The sequence below is a fragment of the Mus caroli genome, unplaced genomic scaffold, assembly GCF_978045245.1.
Source record: "Mus caroli unplaced genomic scaffold, Mus_caroli_1 scaffold_15, whole genome shotgun sequence".
In the NCBI taxonomy this organism is placed as follows: Eukaryota; Metazoa; Chordata; class Mammalia; order Rodentia; family Muridae; genus Mus; species Mus caroli.
Window position 1 is genome coordinate 51,317,586 of NW_028227270.1, and position 6,276 is coordinate 51,323,861.

General features: G+C 46.5%; 1 pseudogene; it reads right to left on the bottom strand.

Moving 5' to 3' along the window:
- Window positions 1–3,263: 3,263 nt before the first annotated feature.
- LOC115029159 (small nucleolar RNA SNORA17) lies at window positions 3,264–3,387 on the bottom strand (annotated as a pseudogene).
- Window positions 3,388–6,276: the final 2,889 nt, after the last annotated feature.

Consider the following 6,276-nt stretch of genomic DNA (forward strand, 5'->3'; position numbering starts at 1 on the left):
CTTCTCTCAACATCACCTGTTTGCCAAAGCAACTGAATGTAACAACTGAAAGTAACAAAATGTCAAGCGAGTCTTTCTTTCTCTCTTCCACCTTCTACCATAACTGTCATATTGTTTCTGTTATCTATTTGTTTGCTTTTGCTTCCTTCTGACTAAAGTGGCAGGAGTGTGGATGGGCTTCAGTGCACTCTGCTTTCTGGAGAACCCAGATCACTGCTAGGAAGCTAAGAAACAGCCCTGTGGCTGCAGCGTTGCCTCTGGCTGCCTAGTCCTCTGTGATGGTGGAGCAGGGCAGGGAGTCTCACTCCCCTGGGTGTTCCCATGCAACGACTACACTCAGCAGAGTGGGGACTATTCAGCCCCAGGAAGGGGTTTCCCCACATCTCTCCATTGCTGTCTCATCCTGAGGCACCGTCTGGTGCTGCTGCTTTTTCCCATTCTCCCTCCCCCCATGCTTGACCCCAGTATGATATGCAGCTCTCCACCTGCGCTGCTCACTCTCTTGATCCACCACAAGCCTCCTCTCTGACTGCTAACCACATCCTAATGTCTGCGTCTCAGAGGATGCAGTCAGACAGAATGCCGGCACTACTCTATGCTGCTCAGTTCTGTGCTTTTAGTGCTTCAAAACTGTACTGTCCATTAATGCTTTTAGCAAATCCAACATTAAAAACACTCAACACACACACACACACACAGAGAGAGAGAGAGAGAGAGAGAGAGAGAGAGAGAGAGAGAGAAAGAAAGAGAGAGAGAGAGACAACACAGTTGTATTTTATGTTTCTAAATTAACCAAATAAATAATTCTGCTGAGTTGCTTAGGCAGCAATCACAGGGTGTTGAGTATCTATAACTATCAGATCACTGTGGATTTTTACAAAAAGACTTTAACCTTGATCCAAAAGATTTCTCTGAAGACCACTTCTAAGAAAATAATTTAAAGCAAGCAGAAGCAGGCACACAGCAGGCATGACCTGAACCAACACTATTGGCTCTGAGGAAAGCACAGCAAGTTCCCTGCCATCCCAAGCTGGAGGCTTAAGTTACTTAGAGGAGCCAAGTATGAACTTGATTTGTAATGAGCTATAAGAAACCTGCTGACCAAGCTGAGCCTTGGGAAGCTGTCTTTGTCTCTCTGAAGCTTCCCATACTTGGCTTCTGGAGCTCAGGCCAATCCTGTTCTGTGAGGAGACTCAGAGTGACCTGGGTCCTCTGAAGTCAATGTAGCCTGCCTCACTAGAGCAAAAACCAGTTCTCTCTGTATATGATGAGCAGGATTTAAATCACACCAGGGCTCGTTCTATCTCCCAAGGCTCAATGTCATGGAACATACACTCTGTATTGTTGATGTGCAGTGGGCAATGGACTCTGAAACGTTTTATCGACTTACTAATAGCTTTTCGGAGGATGACAGAAAAGAACCGCATTAAGCATAGAAATCAATCATGGGACATACTCCGGTTTCCAAACTGTCCGAGAGCTATTGTATGTCTCCAAGTTGGAGAAATAGAATGAATCAAGCTGAGATACTTCTCAGAGCTTGGCTGGACTCAGGTCTGTGCCTGTGCATGTCACTTGCTGTATTTGTCTCTCTGTGCACATAGCAGGCTGCAACTCTGGAGTCAGAGCAAGAAGCACTCATAGATTAACTGTGGGATTCTGACATGGTCACCTCAGGGTATCCATTCTTCCATCTAGGAGCCAATTCCATTAGATAATTAATTAATTAATTAATTAATTAATTAAAATTAAAAGGCCCATGTCCCAGGAGAATGTCTACTGTGCAGGAGCAAGGTAGGAGAATTCAGATAGTCCCACTCTGAAAGAAGGGTGGGTCTACCAACACTATTGCTGTGAGGGTGGCAAGGGACATTTAGACCATCAGAGATCTTCCCATGTATAACAGTGGGTGTTTCCTGTCCATGGATGCCAAGTATCCCCAGAACAGACAATGGTACTACAGACCCCATATTTCCCCTCCTCTTGAATCCTTTTTATTTATTTTTTCCTTCTTATCGGTTCTTTGTGAATTACACATCATGCACTCATCTTTGCTCTCCTCATACCCTCCCTCCACCCTTGCAACCTTCCCGCCAATAGAGAAAGAACTCTCATTATGGAAGCTGTAGCGTGTCACAGTGTGTCCAATGGCATATACTTTTACCCACACCTCTTTTCTTGCAAGTGTTCATTACAGTGACTCATTGGTCTAGTATGAGGTCTCAGTCTTCTGCTACTCTATCAATACTGGAACCTCACTGGGACTCCTCTTAGATATCCTGTCGTTGCCCTATTCCTGGAGATCTTGTAGTTTTGGATACATAAAACCAACCCCTTCATGTGTTCCAGAAGTTCATCAACGGGGTAGATGTTAGAGTGGGCGGATTCAAATCCCTGTATCTGGGCCTGAGAGGTATCTGAGCTGGTCATCTGGCTGACACTCCTGTTCTCCCACCCTCAGGGCCAGCTCACCTGCAGCCCCCTCAACCAGGGTCAGCATTATCCTTGCTGCCCAGGTGAGGCACAGGGCCTGCTCACCCACAATGTAGAGGAGGTGTCTCTCCTGAGTATTGCAGTTGGCTAGGGGCAGGGTCTGCTATCCTGCTCTCAGGCTGCCAGGGCCAGCTCTCCCAAGATACTCAGGTGAGGAGTGGTATCAGCTCTGCACAGCCCTCAGACATCAGCATGTCCTTGGGATGTCTGCCTGGCCTTTGGTAATAACAGTCCCCTGTTGCTGCAGGGCAAGGATCCAGACATGGCCCCCAGTGGCAGCACAGGCCAGGACCTCACCATGGCATCACTGGGTACTCACTTCAGGCTGTTCTCACTGCCCTCAAGTCTCCAGTTCTGCCTCCCTTCATAGTGCCCACAGACTTCTGTTTCTCATCTTCCTCCATTTTCCCACCATTTTTTTGTGCTCCTCTTAGTGGCCCTCAGGGTCTCTGGGTGTCTGGGGTCATCTCAGGAGTGGTCTTAGGAGCACTATTCCCTACTCAAACATTACAGTGCCAAGCAGGGCTCCAGCATGGTCTGCCTGCACCACCAGACCTGAGCTCCCTGTCCAGGCCCCATAGCACCAGTCTGGTGGTTGTCTTGGATTTGTTCTTTTCCTAGGCTGCCAGAGTGACCCTATCAGTCTGGAGCTCAGTCCAGTCCAGGGTCTGTGGTCTCAGGGGGTGGAGGTGGGGATCTAAGTCTCTGCCATGCTTCCTAGCCTGGGAGACCGAATGGGCCTGCCCAGTGCACAACTGGTGGTCACAGAGATTGTTATCAATCATTTAGATGGTCATAGGTAAGAACATTGAGCATAGACATAGCCTCTCTCCTCTGCGACCTACTGGCACACATGTAACACAGTAGCCACACCTGCAACCACCCAGGAGCCACACCTACAACCACACCTGCAGCCACACCTACAGCCACCCAGGAGTCACATCTGCAGTCACACCTGCAGCCACACCTACAGCCACCCAGGAGCCACATCTGCAGTCACACCTGCAGCCACACCTACAGCCACCCAGGAGCCACATCTGCAGTCACACCTGCAGTCACACCTGTAGCCACACCTGCAGCCATATCTGTAGCCACACCTGCAGTCACACAGGAGCCACACCTGCAGCCACACAGGAGCCATACTTGCAAGCTTCTCTTGAATTCTGAGACTGTGAATTGTTTATTTAGAAAGTTTCCCAACTAAAGGGAAGCATTCATTTATTAGTTTAGAGTGCCTCAGTATCCCAGAAGACACACGCCTGGAACAGTGTCTCTTTGACAGGACTACGTGGTTGGAGATGAGAATTCTGCCTCATTGTCTACTTACTGTCTTCTGGGCAAAGGTAATTTGTTTAAGAGGGTTCTTTCTGGGTTGATGGTTCTTGGACAAACGTATCAGTAAACTTTTATGAAATACTTAGAAAACTTCACACAGAAACTCCTTCCTACAGAATTGTGAGGAATGAAGAAATGGCGAACGTTTTAACCCTCTCAGTGTCTGAGAGGAACATGATTCATAACACTTGGTGGAGAAATTTGACCTGATGAAACACAGAAACTATAATCCCGAGACTTGGTACTCAGCTTCACATGTGATCTGTGACTAGCCCTGGAGAACGGTGTGGTGTGCAGAAGCATAAGTCATTTGTTCAGCCGTCACACACAAGATACCACAGCTGAGAGAGGCTGGCAGGATGCAGCTCTCCAGTGCTGTATGTTGTATGGCACAGAAGAGATAATACTGATGTTTAAAGGAGGAAGCCATGTGTGTTAAGCTGCATTTTCAAATGTGGAATGTGTCTGTCACCGAGGTTTCTTATCTAATGTTGGCAAAATAGTTGCCTCAACCTCTGTTTGCTTTCAGACTAGACATTACAGCAGCTAGGGGTCCCTTCTCACTTTACACCAAGAAGTATAATGTTAATCTTCATTGTCAACTTGATGGCATTTAGAATCACATGGAAGCCCCTCCCCAGGCAAGTCTTTGAGTGTGTTCCCCAAACTATTGAGCCAGGAAATAAACACCCTAAATATGAATGCTGCAGTCCATGGATGGGGTCCCAGACCAAACCAGGGGAGAAAATGAAGGAACAAGCCACATGCATCTCTCTGACTGGAGATGCAATGTGACCATCTGGTCATGTGACCATGTGACCCCTGTCATGGCTAGAACGTTTCTCACTGACCACATCTTCCCTGCCAAGATGGACTCCCTCTTCAAATCATGAGCCGCATAAACCCATCCTTACTTCCCCCAAACTGCTTTCTTCCATCACTTAGCCACAGAAGCAATGAAGGACAGTTCCTGAAGCTAATCTGCTGTCCTCTGAGGACTGATGCTTAGCTTGCAGATGGCTACTTTCCTGTTGGATTCTCATACTGTAGAGGGGACAAGGGGAGGGAGAGAAAAGGAGACAAACAAGAGAGACAGAGAGACCAAGATAGTGAGAGCCAGAAAGAAAGAGAGATCAAGAAAAGAAAGGCAGACAGGCACAGGGAGGGATCTCTCATGTCTTCTACAGGCATCAATGACATTCGTCAGAGTTCATGATTCCTACTGTCCACACATGCTGGTACCAACACACTTCGATTTAAGTCTCAAGGCATAACTCTAAAGCAACTCTTTCAGTCCACAGTAGCTCTCAGTCTATTCCCTCACTCTCAGTATAAACATCTGTCTATCTATTCATCCATCCATCCATCTACACATCTATGTATCGATCTATGTATCTATCTATCTATCTATCTATGTATCATCTATCATGTATCTATTTATCCATTCATTTGGCATGGTGAAGACTTACCTGTGCCTATTATATAACAAAACATAAGACAACCAGTGAATGCTGGCGGCTGATCCTGCTCACCTCTGAGGTCAGTTGCATTCACCTAAGAGCTGCCTAATGGTTGTATGGTCAGCTTTGAACCTGTGCTAGGCTCCTTGATAGAAACCAGTCATTGGTCCTCATGTCTATTCCTGGTGGTTCCTGGTGACCCAAAGTCTGAAGTCTCCCTTGTATACACCTACTGCTGAGGAGCTGAACCAGACAGCAAGGGCTTCGGTGATGCCCACACTGGCTTTGGTCTTTGATTTTACTTATCCTAAACTTGGCTCCAGCATGCAATCCCTCATTAATATTGTACCTTGTAGAATTAAATTTGCCCTTTCTGTTCTCCCACAAGTTTCTACTTTGAGAGACAACATTAAGGTTATTTCTCAAATAGTTAAGTATTCCAGTGAGAACAGGATCATGTCTAATCCACGGAGGCATATTAAATATTATTTAGGAAAATTAAACAACAGCAGCCACCTAATGCGTAATTAGATAGCTGTTGAATATTTCCGATTTGTGGCTGGTTTGATTTACTCTTTGAAGTAGAATGTATTTTCATCTCCGTCAGAATGTGTGAAGACAATGGCAGAGGAGAGGATGCCTTGCTCTGGCTGCTACAAAGAAGGTTGGGTACAAATCTGAATTTTAAATAATCTCTCAGATCCTACACTTCACGTGGGGTGGGACGGTGTCATTTTAAATTTGTAACGTGGAAAGCAATTTGGGATGCGTTAAGCAGTTTGCTGTGGTGAGAAGGGGGAAGGGGGAAGCGCTGCCAGCTCTCACTTCTTGGCCCTCTGCCACGGGTAACTGAGATGCACTGTAGATTAAATCCGTCCATCCCAAGATGCATCAGTGCCCTGAGCCCCTTGTACCAAATGAATTTGATCATATTGGAAAGTGAGTCTTTAGATGTGGTCAAGTTGGAAGGAAGCCATGACCTAATATG